Source organism: Heterodontus francisci, chromosome 5, assembly GCF_036365525.1.
Source record: "Heterodontus francisci isolate sHetFra1 chromosome 5, sHetFra1.hap1, whole genome shotgun sequence".
Taxonomy (NCBI): Eukaryota; Metazoa; Chordata; class Chondrichthyes; order Heterodontiformes; family Heterodontidae; genus Heterodontus; species Heterodontus francisci.
The window spans coordinates 143,844,696-143,862,829 of NC_090375.1; the positions used below are offsets into that span (position 1 = coordinate 143,844,696).

The following is an 18,134-nucleotide window of genomic DNA, read 5'->3' on the forward strand; positions in this document are numbered from 1 at the left end:
CAGGCAAGGACAGAATCCCAGCCACATTGCTCAAGCATCTATTGCCACACTTTTATGACCTCTCCTTCTTGCTGGAAAGTAGGCTCTGTTCTACAGGAGAGACGTGATGCCAAAATCATCACACTATACAAAAACAAAGGTGACAGAGAAGACTGCAACAACTACAGGGGCATCTTACTCCTTAGCGTCACGGGAAAGGCCTTTGCTTGGGTCATACTTAAAAGACTCCATTTACTTGCAGAGTGTACCCGGAAGTGCAGTGCGGTTTCGGTGCCGGCAGATCTACTGTGGATGTGATCTTCTCCATACGCCAGTGGTATGGTCAGGTGACGAGGGGTCGCAAGGCTCCCCCCTTGTCCTTCTCCTTGTTTGACCACAACAGGGTTTATTCTTTTTTAAACAGTGGATGTGCTTACACTTCAGTGAGTGCTTTACCGTTTAGCTTTGTTGTGATTGTAAAAGAACCAATGGGACAGGTTTTCTTGAGTTTAAACAAGGAAGAGGTGAGTTCACTGTACTTAACCAAAATCCTGATCTAAATAAAATAATAAAATTACGCTGCACTTTCACTCACTCACATGAGAATCACACACATCAATAGATTACAGAATGGAGAAGAATAGTAGTTGGGATAGAGTTTGGATCAATAAAAAGGAATATACAGTCTGTGGTGTCTAGGAACTTTAGTTGTCTTCTGGTTGACTTTGTGGTCCTGAAGTTCTGGGTTGCTAGCTGTTCTTAGAGACAGTTGAGCAGAGGGTTACCTTCCCAGTCTTTGTCATGGATCTTGTCGCCAGCAGCCAGGCTTTGCACACCCCTCACAAGGCCTGTGTATTCTCTGGTGCCTTCTAATGAGATTCAAGTTTAGGAATCTTAGACACACTCAGGCCTCATGGTGTCAATGGTTACTTCTAGAGGTGTTCGCCCTCAAGTAGGACCTCAAAGGTAGTGATCTCAGTGCCACATGCTAGTCAGAGTAGAAATAGCAGAATAGATCAGATGAATACGTGGCTGAAGAGATGGTGTGAGGGGGAGGGTTTTAGATTCCTAAGGCATTGGGACCGGTTCTGGGAGAGGTGGGACCAGTACAAACTGGACGGGTTACACCTGGGCAGGACCGGGACTGATGTCCTAGGGGTAGTATTTGCTAGAGTGGTTGGGGAGAGTTTAAACTAAAATGGCAGTGGTATGGGAACCTTTGCGAGGAATCAGAGGAGTTTAGTTTAGTTTTAGTTTAGAGATACAGCACTGAAACAGGCCCTTCGGCCCACCGAGTCTGTGCCGACCATCAACCACCCATTTATACTAATCCTACACTAAGCCCATATTCCTACCACATCCCCACCTGTCCCTATATATTTCCCTACCACCTACCTATACTAGGGGCAATTTATAATGGCCAATTAACCTATCAACCTGCAAGTCTTTGGCATGTGGGAGGAAACCGGAGCACCCGGAGAAAACCCACGCAGACACAGGGAGAACTTGCAAACTCCACACAGGCAGTACCCAGAATCGAACCCGGGTCCCTGGAGCTGTGAGGCTGCGGTGCTAACCACTGCGCCACTGTGAGGGGGGAATCAAAGACAAGAACAAAAAGGGGAATAAGAAAAGTGATAGGCAGAGAAATCAAGGGCCAGAATCAAACAGGGACACAGTGAAAAATATTGGGAAGAGGACAAATAATGTTAAAAAGACAAGCCTTAAGGCTTTGTGCCTTAACGCGCGGAGCATTCGCAATGAATTAATCGCGCAAATAGATGTAAACGGGTGTGATATAGTCGGGATTACGGAGACATGGCTGCAAGGTGACCAGGGATAGGAAATGAACATCCAGGGATATTCAGTATTTAGGAAGGACAGACAAAAAGCAAAAGGCGGTGGAGTTGCATTGCTGGTTAAAGAGGAAATTAATACAATAGTGAGGAAAGATATTAGCTGTGATGATGTGGAATCTGTATGGATGGAGCTGAGAAACACTAAGGGGCAAAAAATGTTAGTGGGGGTTGTATATAGACCCCCAAACTGTAGTGGTAATGTTGGGAATGGCATTAAACAGGAAATTAGAGATGCATGCGACAAAAGAACATCTGTAATTATGGGTGACTTTAATCTGCATATAGATTGGGCAAATCAAATTAGTCACAATACCGTAGAGGAGGAATTCTTGGAGTATTTACGGGATGGTTTTCTGGACCAGTACGTTGAGGAACCAACTAGAGAACAGGCCATCCTAGACTGTGTATTGTGTAATGACAGAGGAATAATTGACAATCTAGTGGTGCGAGGCCCCTTTGGGACGAGTGACCATAATATGATAGAATTCTTCATCAAGATGGAGAGCGACGTAGTTGTTTCTGAGACAAGGGTCCTGAATCTTAGTAAAAAACTACGAAGGTATGAGGCGCGAGTTGGCCATGACGGATTAGGAAACGTTACTTAAAAGGATGAGTGTGGATAGGCAATGGCAAACATTTAAAGAGCATATGGATGAACTGCAACAATTGTTTATCCCTGCCTGGCGCAAAAGTAAAACGGGAAAGGTAGCCAAACCATGGCTTACAAGGGAAATTAAAGATAGCATTAGATCCAAAGAAGACAATAAATCCATATAAATTTGCCAGGAAAAACAACAGACCTGAGGAATGGGAGCAGTTTAGAATTCAGCAAAGGATGACCAAGGGATTGATTAAGAAGGGGAAAATGGAGTACGAGAGCAAGCTTGCGGGGAACATAAAAACTGACTGTAAAAGTTTCAATAGGTATATGAAGAGAAAAAGATTGGTGAAGACAAATGTAGGTCCCTTACAGTCAGAAACAGGGGAATTTATTATGGGGAATAAAGAAATGGCTGACCAACTAAATGCATACTTTGGTTCTGTCTTCACAAAGGAGGACACAAATATCATACCAGAAAAGAGAGGAACGGAAAAAAATCAGAAATTGATGGGATTGAAGGCCGATAAATCCCCAGGGCCTGATGGTATGCATCCCAGAGTACTTAAGGAAGTGGCCCTAGAAACAGTGGATGCATTGGTGGTCATCTGCCAAGATTCTATAGACTCTGGAACAGTTCCTACAGATTGGAGGTAGCTAATGTAACCCTACTATTTAAAAAGGGAGGTAGAGAGAAAGCAGGGAATTATAGACCAGTCAGCCTGACGTCGGTAGTGGGGTAAATTCTAGAGTCCATTATCTAAGATTTTATAGCAAAGCACTTGGAGAACAGTGGTAGAATCGGACAGAGTCAGCCTGGATTTATGAAAGGGAAATGAAAGGGCGGCGCAGTGGTTAGCACCGCAGCCTCACAGCTCCAGTGACCCGGGTTCAATTCTGGGTACTGCCTGTGTGGAGTTTGCAAGTTCTCCCTGTGTTTGCGTGGGTTTCCTCCGGGTGCTCTGGTTTCCTCCCACATGCCAAAGACTTGCAGGTTGATAGGTAAATTGGCCATTAGCAATTGCCACTAGTATAGGTAGGTGGTAGGGAAATATAGGGACAGGTGGGGATGTGGTAGGAATATGGGATTAGTGTAGGATTAGTATAAATGGGTGGTTGATGGTCGGCACAGACTCGGTGGGCCGAAGGGCCTGTTTCAGTGCTGTATCTCTAAACTAAACTAATTCTTCGAGGATGTAACCAGTAGAATTGATGCGGGGGAGCCAGTGGATGTGGTTTATTTACACTTTCAGAAGGCTTTCGACAAAGTCCCAGGTAAGAGATTAGCGAGTAAAATTAAGGCGCATGGCATTGGTGGTAGTGCATTGCACCGGATAGAAAATTGGTTGGCAGACAGAAACGGAGAGTAGGGATAAATGGGTCTTTTTCCGAATGGCAGGCAGTGACTAGTGGGGTACTGCAGGGATCGGTGCTAGGACCGCTATTCACAATATATATTAATGACTTAGATGAGGGAACTAAATGTAATATCTCCAAATTTGCAGATGACACAAAACTGAGTGGGAGGGTGAGTTGTGAGGAGGATGCAGAGAGGCTTCAGGGTCATTTGACAAGTTGAGTGAGTGGGCAAATGCATGGCAGATGCAGTATAATGTGGGTAAATGTGAGGTTATCCACTTTGGTAGCAAAAACAGGAAGGCAGATTATTATCTGAATGGTTATAATCTGAGAGAGGGGAATATGCAGCGAGACTTGGGTGTTTGTGTGCACCAGTCACTGAAGGTAAGCATGCAGGTGCAACAGGCGGTAAAAAAGGCAAATGGTATGTTGGCCTTCATAGCGAGATGATTCGAGTACAGAAGCAGGAATGTCTTGCTGCAATTATACAGGGTCTTGGTGAGGCCACACCTGGAATATTGTGTGCAGTTTTGGTTTCCTTATCTGAGGAAGGATGTTCTTGCTGTGGAGGGAGTGCAGCGAAGGTTTATCAGACTGATTCCTGGGATGGTGGGACTGATGTATGTGGAGAGATTGAGTCAGTTAGGATTATATTCGCTGGAGTTCAGAAGAGTGAGGGGGGATCTCATAGAAACCTATAAAATTCTAACAGGACTTGACAGGATGGATGCAGGAAGGATGTTCCCGATTGTGGGGGAGTCCAGAACCAGGGGTCATAGTCTAAGGATACGGGGTAAACCTTTCAGGACTGAGATGAGGAGAAATTTCTTCACCCAGAGAGTGGTGAGCCTGTGGAATTCGCTACCACAGAAAGCAGTTGAGGCCAAAACATTGAATGTTTTCAAAAAAGAGTTAGATATAGCTCTTGGGTCTAAAGGGATCAAAGGGTATGGGGCGAAAGCAGGAACAGGCTACTGAGTTGGATGATCAGCCATGATCATAATGAATGGCGGATCAGGCTCGAAGGGCCAAATGGCCTACTCCTGCACCTATTTTTCTATGTTTCTCTGCCCTTTCAATGTTAATGTCCCAGGATGGCTTTGAATGTCTTACTAATGAAAGCAATCTCAGGTAGTTCAATCAATAGGGCTAGCTATTGTTTTGGGTAAGGCTAATCAGACATGCGTCTTCACTTTGATGCCTTGGAATTTGAAAGGTGTTCAAATGCAAATGGTGGCAACCATTTTTAGCTGTGGAAAGTCTTTGTAAAAGTTGACTGTACTATTCCAGCTTTCCTTTTTTTAAGTTTAATGTAGGTTTCCAATCGATGAATTAAAAATCCTCATTCAGCATAGCACGTCTTCATGACACCAGCTACAAGAGAAGTGAAGGGAACAGAGTATAGCCCTTTGCCTTACTTTTGTAGATCTCACTGAGGCATTCAACACCTTGAGCAGAGCAGGGCTCTACAAGATTTTGGGAAACATTGACTGTCCACTGAAGCTCCTCAATTTCATCCATTCCTTCCATGATAACATACACAGCACTGTACAGTTTGATGGCTCCATTTCCTACCAGTGCGAAATGAAGAATGGAGTGAAACAGGGTTGCGTCCTAGCCCCCACTATGTTTGGCATCTTCTCCATGCTCCTTACCTTCGCCTTCCCTCCACAAGGAGTCTACTTGCACACCAGATCAGATGGCAAGCTCTACAATCTATCAAGATTGAAAGCGAAGACAAGAACACATCACGTCCTGACCAGAGAACTCCTCTACACTGATGATGCTGCGCTAGTCGCTCACACGGAAACTCAGCTACAAAGACTCATGGACTGTCTCTCCCATGCTTGTAACTTGTTCTCCTTGACTATAAGCAGCAGGAAAACTATGGTCATGGGACAAGGTGTTGCATCTCCACCTCTGATCACACTAAATAACATCCCACTGTAAGTGGTTAGCAAATTCTGCTACCTTGGGTCCATGGTGACAGACAGTCTGTCCCTTGATGCCGAGTTCAATACATGCATAGGGAAAGCTGCTACCACCTTTTGCCGACTTGCAAAATGTGAATGGAATAGCACCAAGTGGACCCTTAGGACCAAGCTGATGGTTTATAAGGCCTGTGTTCTCTGCATCTTGCTGTATGGCTGTAAAACATGGGTGACTTATAGCTACTAGGAAAAGAAGCTCAATAATTTCCATCTTTGCTGTCTGCAGTGTATTATGGATCTACCTTGGCAGGACAAAATCACAAATGTGGCAGTCCTCTCAAAGGTAGAGCTCCCAAGTGTGTTAGCACTAACCAAACAGAGGCGGCTTCGGGGATCGAACACATCTGCAGGATGGAAGATGGTCACATACCCAAGGACCTACTGTATGGTGAGGTAGCTGGGGGCTAGATAACCAGTGGGGCGCCCAAAGCTCTGCTTCTGGGATGCTTGCAAGCATGACATGAAGGCCCTAAATGTCGACTATTGCACTTGGGAGTCAATAGCTGGTGAAAGAGGGAAATGGTGCTACATCCTGTGGACTGGTGTGCACTTCCACGATGACCAGTTGCTACAGCAGCTTGGCAACAGGCACCAATGTCAAAAACAACAACTCACAGTGTCACTTGGCAGTTTTATGTGCAGCACTTGTGTCACAACCTGCCTCTCAAGGATTGGCCTTCACAGCCATCCACAAAGGTTCACCAAGAGAAGACACCCCACCTAAATGGATTGTTTGCTCCTTGTCCATCATCTTTCGTAGATGGAAGATGCGCACCCCCTGAGTTTCTGAAAACTTTGAAATGATGCCCAGTATATCCTACTGCAGACAATATATGTAAAAAAGTGGCCCTATTATTGACCCTTGGGGAACACCATCACATACTTCTCCCCCAGTCTGAAAATTCGCTGTTCATTGCTTTCTGTTCTTTAGCTGATTTCATGTCCATGCAGTCACTGTCCCTTAAATCCCATGGATTTTAATTTTATTTACAAGTCTATAATGTAGTATTTTCCAAAATGCCTTTTAAAATCCACATACACATTGATCACACTGCCCTTGGCAACCCTCTTCAATGACTTCATCGAAAGACACAATCAGGTTAGTCAAGCACGATTTGCCTTCAACAAATCCATGCTGACATTCATTTATTAGCCAATATTTTTCAAAGTGCTGAGTTACTGTCTCTAAAAGTTTCCCCCACCAACATTTGGCTGATTAGCCTGTAGATATTAGATTTATCCCTCTCCCCTTTCCGAACAGAGATTTAACATTTGCAATCCTCCAGTTCTCTAGCAACCATGATTCTCAAACTTTTTTGGTTGAAGGACCCCTTTTCAAATAGATTAGTAATCATGGGCACTCTCCGCCACCCCCCCCCCCCCCCCCCACCCCCCGCCCCCATCTAAATTACAACATTCACCATATGAAAGAGCTGCATGTAAAGTGTGCTTTAATAATGCTTTTAAGAAAACAAGTATTTACTCACAGATATCAGTGAGATGAGTGTGCCTGCTTCTCACTGCAAAGTACCTGAAGCCCACCATCATCCTTGGTAACTGCAGGTCTACCTGGCGATCTTTGTGCTGCTCTTAGTGGTCCAGATCCTTTTTCAAGTCACTGAAATTAGCCCTCCTCCAGTTTAGTATTTTTACACTTCATTGTTCCTTACAGTTTTCCATAACTGTTCCAAACCTGATGACATTATGATCGCTGTTTCCCAAATGCTCTCCCACTGAAACATGCTCCAATTCTCCCACTCCATTCCCCAGAATCAGGTTCAGCACTGCTTCTTTCTTCGTTGGGCTGGAAACATGCTGTTTAAGAAAGTTTTTTTTGTACATATTTCAGGAATTACTGCCCCTTCTTTGCCCTTTACACTGTTACTATTCCAGTCTATGTTGGGATAATTGAATTTCCCCCATTATCATTACTCTAAAGCTCTTGCATCTTTTTATAATTTGCCTTCAAATTTGCTCCTCTATCTTTCTTCCACTATTTGGTGGCTTATTTGAAGATATAAATAATTAATGTTGTTACTCTTAATGAATCAATACTTTGAACAGTATTTTTTTTGTATAGATAGACACATGTATATAGGCTGAAATGAATATTAAGAAATACACTTTCTTCTTTATTAATAAAAATGCCTATACAAAAGTCAATAAATCATCCTTCATCTCAATGGAATGCAATGCTATGGGCAACAACAGCACTCCAATACATTGTCCAGGTCACCATTCCTTGTGTGGAAAGCTAGACAATGGGACCCAGGTTTTCTAGTTGTAATGCTGTCAATAACCCGACAAAATGGATAGATTACCTCTGGCATTATGATTTGAAAATCTAGGCCTGCCCATTGAAAAAATGTTCAACTTTGCATCCAAGTCTGAATCTCCATATCTATTCATACACACTCTTCAAAATGAATTACTGGATGCAGACCAGAAATTCAAACTTTGAATGTTCTTTCCCCTGTCCACATCGTGATGCTGTTACATTTCAGGTCTACATTAGATATTCTCTTGGGTTCAATTGCAACAGTCACTGTTGTAAATAGACCAATATCCCTTACAATTAAGAATTTTCATACAGGCCACAATATGACCCAGGGATCTAACAATGAAGACACCATTGTTATGTGTAATAGATATCTTCACCTTCGTAGGTGTCCTACTCTAATCTTCTGAAAGAATGACTGATTAACACTAGGGAGATAAGGCCAGATACAAATCTTTAAGCTGTTTTATTTTATAATCAAGTGAAGGCACATAACTGTTAAGTAACTCTTACAAATAAGTTAATTTTAATCTCTCCTTGAAATAATAAAACACATCACACTGTCCCTGTTTTTTCTAATATTTGTCAGTTCCGAAGAAGGGTCACTGACCCGAAACGTTAACTCTGCTTCTCTTTCCAGATGCTGCCAGACCTGCTGAGTGATTCCAGCATTTCTTGTTTTTATTTCAGATTTCCAGCATCCGCAGTATTTTGCTTTTATTTCCCTGTTACTGTGTTAGGCAACATTTTCTTTTTGTCAGACTTCTCACTGACTTTGGCTATGCTCGGGGAAGCCTTAGTCTATGTGCACATCCTCAGAGAGGGTTTAATCTTTGAACCCTTTCCTGTGCAGGGTTTGGTCAGTAGAGCTGCCAATTAAACCGTCCATGTGGATGGGTGACCCTAGCAACTATTCCTTACTGCTTTCAAAATGAATCTCAACATAATTAGTCTGGGTGGATTCCCAATGTCTGATTTGATGATGGGCAACATTTCACAGACTGGCTTGGCCTGAATATATAGCATCTCCCCAGCTTTGGTTGTAAAGTATATTTTAAACCCTGATGAATTCATTTTAAGTTAGAGTAATGCATCAGTATCATTCATACGTCGTACTTCCTCAACAAAATGCTTGTATGCCATGAAACGTGATAGATGCTAAGGCCAAAATGTGGACTCTTGCTGTTCCCTGCTGAAATCAAATAGTTAAGTAAAGGGAACCTTTTCTAGCTTCTTGGTCCTTACCAGACCAGGTGACTCAGTAATTCATGGAGTAGATCAATGCTAACACCTTAAGAGTTTAATATGGCCTCTCTTCCAACTCCAAGTAATTGAACGTTATTATAAGGATAATTTCAATGAAATCAGTGCATAATAATCCTATGTTCCATTTCCCACCAGATTCCAAAGCTTTGCAAGATTTTCTGGTGTTTAGTGCATGGGACTCGAAAACTATAAGAGGTCAGATATACTTGTTTTTGTTTGTCGCTGGACTATCCATACAATATTTACCTTTTTTAGTGAGAAGATTGAGGTAAAAGAGAATGTCAGACATTGTAGAAAATCAGTCTAAGGGCACTATCTTTTCCTTTCTTCTAGAACTTCTGGTACAAATGAGTAAAATTAGTATCAGAGTTATTAAGCAGTTTCCCCTAAACTAGTTTGACTTGATACATTTCACCCTTCTTTCAAGACTCTCTCTCAAAAAAAACTACCTTTTTCATCATGTGTTCATTCTGTACTTGGCCTCTTCCTCTCATCCTTGTAAAGTGCTTTGAGTTGTGCAAGGGATGGTGATGGGATGACGATCAATGTGATAAACATCATAAGGGAAGGTAAACATCATAAGGGAAGGTTGTCCCTTAATAGTTTCCCTAGGTGATGATCTGCTGCGAGCTGAAATTCTGCAGTGTCTGAATTGAAAGAATAGATGGTATAGAGTTCAAGATAAAGCAAATTCTATATGATGATCTGTGGAAGGAATATATTTGATTTGCTGAACTATTCTGCAGATCATAAAACGATAAAATAATGGAACCTGCATTTTTAATGTTTGTATAATATAGTAAATATTTCAGAGGCAGAAATGGGCATCAAGCAGTAACAGAAGAAAATTAGGGGACATGACCAAAAGTTGAAACGGTAGATTTTTGAAGAGACGTTTTAAGAACGAGAGACGCACTTTTCAAAATGCTTGTCCTTGATTACATATCTGTACATGGCCTCATTCCACCCTACTTCTGCAACTACCACCAGCCCAACATATATGTGCTCCCCTCCACCATGCTGACTGTGTCTGGTTACTTCTCCATTACTCTCACTCCATTTTATTATTGGTGGAAGTGCCTTTAGATACCTGGGCTCTACACTCACAACTCTCTCCCTAAACCCTTTGAACTGACAAACTCAATGGAACCTCTGGAAAAATTCCACAGCTAATGGGGGTAGGAATACTAAAAGTACCAATGATAAAGTGTTACTGAGCCTCAGTTTTATGAGACAGATAAAAATAGGGTTATGCTGGCACATCTGCAACATTAACTTATTCCCTCCTACAATTTCATAGAATCATAGAAAGTTTATGGCACAGAACGAAGTCACTAGGTCTATCGTGTTAGTGCCAGCCGGAAAAAAAAGAGACACCCAGCCTAATTCCACTTTCCAGCATTTGGTCTGTATCCCTGCAGGTTACGGCATTCAAGTGCACATCCGGGCATCTTTTAAATGAGATGAGGTTTTCTACCTCTACTACCCTTTCAGTTAGTGAGTTCCAGACCCCCACCACTCTCTGGGTGATAAAGTGTTTCCTTATCTCCCCTCTAAGCCTACCAATCACTAGAATGGATGGGAAGGGCCTATGTCCTCTAGTCACTGACCTCTTTGCTAGGGTAAATAGGTCCTTCCCATCCATTCTATCCAGGCCCCTCACAATTTTGTACATCTCAATCTGGAAGGTGGGATTAGATTGGGCAGCTAGTCTTTTTTTTAGCCAGCGTAGACACGATGGGCTGAATGGCCTCCTTCTCTGCCGTAACTTTTCTATGGTTCAATCGGATCTCCCCTCAGCCTCCTCTGTTCCAAGGAGAACAACCCCAACCTATCTAATCTTTCCTCATAGTTGCAATTTTCCAGTCCTGGCAACATCCTCATAAATCTCTGTACTTTCTCTAGTACATTTACATCCTTTCTGTAATGAGGTGCCCAGAACTGCACACAGTTTTCGAATTGTGGCCTAACTAATGTTTTATATAGTACCAGCATAACCTCTCTACTCTTATATTCTATGCCTCAGCTAATAATGGAAAGGATTCCATATGCCTTCTTAACCAAATTAAAAGCAAAATACTGCAGATGCTGGAAATCTGAAATAAAAACAAGAAATGCTGGAACCACTGAGCAGGTCTGGCAGCATCTGTGGAAAGAGAAGCAAAGTTATTATTATGCCTTCTTAACCACCTTGTCGACCTGTCCTGCTACCGTCAGGGATCTGTGGAAATACACTCTAAGGTCCCTCACTTCCTCTACACCTCCAGCATTCTCCCATTTATTGTGTATTCCTTTGACTTGTTTGACCTCCCCAAATGCACCACCTCCCACTTCTCTGGGTTAAATTCCATTTGCCATTTTTTTGCACACCGGGCCAGTCCACTGATGTCCTTCTGCAGTCTACAGCTATCCTCACTATCAACTATGTGGCCAATTTTTGTGTCGTCTGCAAACCTCTTGATCATCCCCCCTACATTTACATCCAAATCATTAATATGTACCACAAAAAGCAGGGGACCCCACTGGAAACAGCCTTCCTGTCGCAAAAACACCAGTCAACAATTATCCTTAGTTTCCTGCCACTGAGCCAATTTTATATCTAGCTTGCTACAATCCCATGGATCCTATGGGCTTTTATTTTTTTCACCAGTCTGCCTTGTGGGACCTTGTCAAAAGCCTTGCTAAAATCTATGTAGACCACATCAACTCCACTACCCTCATCAATCCTCCTTGTTAAGTCAAGTTAGTCAGGCAGGACCTTCCCTTAACAAATCCACGTTGACTATCCTTGATTAATCCATGCCTTTCTAAGTGACAGTTTATCCTGTCTCTCAGAATTGATTCCAATAATATGCCCACTACTGAGGTTAGACTGACTAGCCTGTAGTTATTTGGTCCATCTGTTGCTCCCTTTTTAAACAAAGGTACAACGTTAGCAGACCTCCAATCCTCCAGCACCACACCTGCATCGAGTGAGGATTGGAAAATGATGATCAGACGTTCCGCTATTTCTTCCTTGGCTTCTTTTAATAGCCTGGGGTACTTTCGTCCAGCCTTGGTGATTTATCCACTTTCAAGGATGCTAATTCCCTTAATTCTTCCTCTCTCCCTATGTTTATCACATCCAATAATTCACACTCCTCCTCCTTAACTACAAAGTTTGCATCATCCCCCTATTTTGTGAAGACAGACGCAAAATATTCATTAAGAACCATACCCACATCTTCCGCCTCCATATATAGGTTACCTTTTTGGTCTTTTACAGGCTCTACTCTTTCCTTAGTTATCCTCTTACTCTTAATGTATTGCTAAAACATCTTTGTGTTCACCTTGATTTTGCTTGCCAATATTCTTTCATGCCCTCTCTTTGCTTGCCTAATTTAGTTGTTTGGTAGTACAGAACTTTGAGTATTGCTGAAAATAGAGACATGTTGCCAAAGCTTTTCGTCTTGCACTCATCAGGACAAACCACAAGAATACCAATGTAAGGGGAAGCAACAACTTTATACTGTAATTTGTTTAAATAATCCTTAGTGTGCTAAGAATTACGCTGACAACCAATAGAAGATTGTCAGTAGGGCTCACAGTGTGGCGCATATATTAATACACAGGGCCCTGTTCTTTGCAGACAGAAAGACTATGTACACACATTGCGCCTACTTCAGCTAAACAAAGTTAACTGTCAGTCACCATAAACTGGTGCATTCCCCATGGCAACGCCTCTACCAATTGAATTCACTTGCCAACCAATCAGCATTCTCTTCGCATATAGTGTAAAGATGCTGCTTCCCCTTATAGTGGTATTCTTGCGAATTGTCCTGATGAGTGCAAGACGAAAAGCTTTGACAACATGTCTCTATTTTCAGTAGTACTTTCCTAATTTCCTTTGTGATTTCACCCCTCACTTTCTATACTCCTCTCGGCTTTCTGTAGTATTGAGTTCTCTGTGTCTGACATAAGCTTTCCTTTTCTGCCTTATCATACCCTATAACCTGCTTGACATCCGGGGGCTCTAGATTTGGCCATCCTATCCTTTTTCTTTGCGGGAACATGTTTACTCTGAACTCCCTGAATGTCCCCTTTGAATGCATGCTACTGCCCTGACACTGATTTACCTTCAGGTAGCTGCTTCCAGTCCACTTTTGCTAAATCACTTCTCAGCTTAGTAAAATTGGCCTTATTCCCAATTTAGAACTTTTAATTTCTGTTCTATCTCTGCTTTCAGGATCTCAACCCTCTTTCTACCTCTGTCATTGGTACTAATGTGAACCACGACCTCTTGCTGTTCACTCTCCCCCTTAAAAATATCTGGGAGCCGCTCTGACATCTTTGACGCTGGTACCAGGGAGGCAACATACCATCCTGGAGTCACATCTACGGCAGCAGAAATGCCTGACTGTTCCCCAAACTATTGAATCCCCTACCACTATTTCTCTTTCACTCTTCTTCCTTTCTGCTGGTGCAGCTGAGCCACCCATTGTGCCCCGACCTTGGCTCTTGTTACACATCTCTGAGGAACCATCACCCTCACCAGTGTCCTAAATGGAAAACTAGTTTGTGAGCGAGATAGACTCAGAGGACTCCTGCACTACCTGTCTGGTCCTCCTAGACTTTCTGGCGGTCACCCATTCTCTCTCTGCCTGCAAGCCCCTAACCTGTGGTGTGACCACCTTCCTAAACGTGCTACCGACATAGTTCTCAGCCTTACGGATGCACCACAGTGACTTCAGCCGCCGCTCGAGTTCCGAAACCCAGAGCTTGGGTTTTTGCAGCTGGTGACACTTCCTGCAGATGTGTTCGTCAAAACCACTTGAAGCGTCCGTGACTTCCCACACACATTAGGCACATTCTACGTGGCCAAGCTGCCCTGCCGTACCTTAACCTCACTTTTAAACTAGTTGTTAGGAGAAAGTAGAATTACAGACCCTCACCAATCAGCTCTTTCGCCTGTTATTTAAAACTTTTACGTTTTTCTATTATGCAGCTATTGACACACAGGTAGTTGCCACAGGAATAGCTTGCCCCAAGAGCTTGACCTGTACTAAACCTGGCTGGTGTGTACAGTTTTTGGTAAGGCAGCAGCTGTTAAAGGGCTGCAGCTTGTCCTGAAAGGTTAAATTGTGATGGCGCAAGGGAGAGGTGTGAGTAACACTGCTGTTTTACTATTAAAATGAGGCCACATGTGCTGGCAGTCTGGGCTCAGTTTTTGCCCTGAAATCACTCGTTGGTTTTTGGGAGATCGGGAATCCAAATTTCCAACTTGCTCCTGCTTGCCTTGAGGTTCCTAAAACCAGTGGAACCTTTCAAGATTGTGGGGCAATTATATTTAAAAGATGGATTGTAGCTGAATAGATTTTATTAATAAGTGCATTTGAGTATTCTGTAATAATAAAATGCATTGTATTAATGGAAATGTTAAAATGTGATTTTTAGAAATATTTTCTTCTCTTGCCTTCAAGGAATTCATGTCGGGGTCACATGATTTTATGGCTAGCAGCAGCCCTCAGGTACCTCACCCCGCTGATCATTCTTCATGTGTGAACCTACAGAGTGAGTGTTTAATGATCTATTTCGACCAATGAAGCAATCACAATCCAGTTTGATCCTGCTCTTGTCAAATATTCAGAAAGGGTAACCAAACAGTGATTAGAAGAAACAATTTACCCTCTGTACCCCAGGAGCGTGGGGATACCAGTAATTACATTGCCTGCATCATGAACTGACTGGTCAGCTAATGTGCCAAAGAACCTGAATCCTATCTAGTCATTTAACTCACTACCACACATATAGTAGATTCAGCCAGTTTTAACATCTTTCCTCAGTCCAAACCGCAACTACGAACACTTGAGTATGTTTGACTCAAATGGAATCATCACAGTCGCTGAAAATTATTGTGATGTTACCACTGAGTTTTCTAAGCCACTTATAGAGGTCCATGATATTTTTTCACACACAAATGCAATTTTATTTATGATACAGAAATAACAACATGCTTAAGTTTTCAGACTTCTTCCCACACTAGACTCTTCAATATTGATGAGATAAGCTTCTGTATATTATTTAATGAATTGTTGCTATCTATATTAAAGATGCTCCTGTTCAAGATTGGAACAGTTTTCATTTTTTGTATCCGGCACCAATATCATATGTACTCACAAGGCATTGCATGGGTTTGATGCAGGATGTCATTCTCTCGATTGTTCTGTCACAACAGAAGTGGTTTTCGACTATTTTTGAAGGGAGTTCTGCAGCTCCTATGCCACAGTTATGGTGGATGAGTGGGAGAATAGCTGCAGAAATTCCTATCACAGTTTTATCCCACATTATACATACACTGGCTGCCCTCATTAGCTCTCTGAACAAGACGAACAATTTCATTCCAAATTAGGAACGGTTTTTGCTGTGAATGCACACACTCACCTGAAACAAGGTTGCTTAAATTTATTTATATTGTGAGCACCTACAGAGCTAACAAAGAAAGGAATCATACATCCCATCAATCAGAGCTGAATTCAAATTGTCATGCAGGCCCCCACCTGCCAAGAATGAGGCATATTAATTTTGTCATATGAACATTGATTTTAAACTTGTTGGAAAGAAGAGAAAGCCTGTTACAAGGACTGTCCGGCACTTAGCTGAAAAACATTTGCATACTAACAGACAGTGCTTGTGGAGACAAAAGGACCAGTCCCTGACACATTCAGCCCACAATGGATTTTGATCACCAGACATTGAAGGTGTAAGGAAGGGCATTCCAGAGACTGCTAAGGTGATACAATCCACAAAAGTCAGGACTGGTTAAACCAGCTGGTCACATGACTAACTGGCTGGTCCAGGGTTTTTTGAACTAGCCACAGAGTTTTTGAACTGAGAAAGACAGTTTGCTCCTGGAGTGAGAAGACCTCTCCTGTCTGCTCCCATCTCTTTCTCCCAAGCCTCTGGACCCACTGAGGACACATGAGCTTCAAGAGAGAAACGTCTCCTACATCGAACAAGGTTTAAGAAGAATACTGGTTCCCAACGAAAAGCAAGACCTACCTACAATCAAGGACTCTCCGGCGAGCTCGAAGAACAGTAACCAAAACCATCTTCAGATAGTGCCTCAAACTTTTCCACTTTATTTCTTCTGTTCTTTTCTGTCTCTATCTGCATGTATCGCGTATGCATGCTAGCGTGGGCGTGTCGTGTATTCGTAGGCGTTAACTGAATTAGAGTTTAAGTTTAATAAAGTTCAACCTTTTCTTTAAACCTAAGAAAACCTGTTTGGCTAGTTTCTTATAATTGGAAGTTAGTGAACAAGGATTCACTAAGGGGGAGCTAAAGCAAAATAGTGTGTTTAAAATTAAACCATGTTAGGTGAAGACTGAGAGGGAACCCTAGACCCCTTTCCCTTCTGGTTGTAACAAAATCAACAGGTAAAAAGACAGTATTCTAACCCACTGTGGCCCTTAGATTGTACCCTTAAATTGTTTTTTTTCTTAAAAACCTCCTTAATTTCCTCCTCCAATCTGTAGGTGCTTACCTTATTACCTCCATCTCAACTCGCCATGTTCTCTCTCCTCTGAGTTCACAGCTCTATTATCCTCCCTAAATCTCTCTCTCCAGGTAAACTCCTCAATCCATATTCATGACACCCCCTTGACCTTGTCATCTCACGTGATCTTGCCTGTCCCATCGTATCAATTACAAATAAGGCCATCTCTGATCAATTTCTTGTATCATTCACTACCCAAATCCACCTTCCATGCCCTAACCCTACCTCCTTTTTTTTTAGTCTTTCATGGGATGTGGGTGTCCTGGCAAGGCCTGCATTTGTTGCCCATCCCAAATTGCTAATTCCGTCTCTGGAAAAAGCTATCCTCCAATTCACTTACATCTGCATTTTCAAAATCCCAACTGTCTAGCCTTTGGCCCACTGTTCGCCACAATATTTCTGCAGCTACTGATTTGCTCAATTGCATCCTCAGCTCTACATTTGATGTCCTAGTCCCCCCCAAAAAAATTACTCTCTTCCACACTGGCCGTTTCCCATGGTATGGCCCTCATCTTCGCTCCCTTAATTCCAACGGATGCAGACTTGAAAGGATATGGTGGACAACTGGTTTAGCCGTCCACTGTCAGATGTGGCTAAACCACAAAGAATACCATCAGGTCCTGCTCTTGTTTGCTAAAACTGCTCACTGTTCCAGGATCATCCTGGAATGCAAAGATAATCCCCCGCATCTTTTCTCTACTGCAGACCCTCTTAAACCCCTCTCCCCTGCACCCTCCAACAATAAGTGCAAGGAGCTCATGGACTTCTTTGTCACTATGATCGAGACCATCTGATCAGCTGCCTCTGCCGCGTCCCTCCTTTCCACTTGCCCAAACTTCCTGTACTGCTGCCCCCTGTCCTAGCCCTGAACTGGCATCTTTCTCTAGTTTCTCTTCTATTTCCCCTCATGCCTTTTCTGAACTCATCTTGCCTATGAGACCCACCTGCTCCCAAATTCCCCTCCTGACCCCCATGTTAGCCAAAGTTGTTAACGTTTCTCTTTCTTCAGGTATTGTCCCTTTCTCCTTTAAATCTACCATCATCACCCCTCTCCTCAAAAAGAACAACCCTTGACTCTACCATCCTTGCAAACAAATGTCTCATCTCCAACCTCTCTTTCCACTCCAAAGTCCTTGTATCTGTTGTCACTTCCTAAATCCAAACTCCATGTTTGAATCCCTCCAATCAGGTTTCCGCCCCTGCTACAGTACCAAAACAGCTCTTATCAAAATCAGAAATGACACCCTAGGTGACTGTGATAAAGGTAAAC

At 42.7% G+C, this 18,134-nt stretch overlaps 1 long non-coding RNA gene across 3 annotated transcripts in view; it reads left to right on the forward strand.

Moving 5' to 3' along the window:
* The window catches only part of LOC137370074 (uncharacterized), a 33,464-nt gene that overhangs the window by 3,637 nt on the left and 11,693 nt on the right, over nt 1-18,134 (forward strand). For 2 of the 3 annotated variants that reach the window (XR_010975075.1, XR_010975074.1), the window contains exons 2-3: nt 9,466-9,525; nt 14,790-14,880. This is a non-coding gene — a long non-coding RNA (uncharacterized lncRNA). Of the gene's footprint in view, nt 1-9,465; nt 9,526-14,789; nt 15,442-18,134 lie in introns of those variants that run through there. The other variant, XR_010975073.1, reaches the window with a different exon arrangement.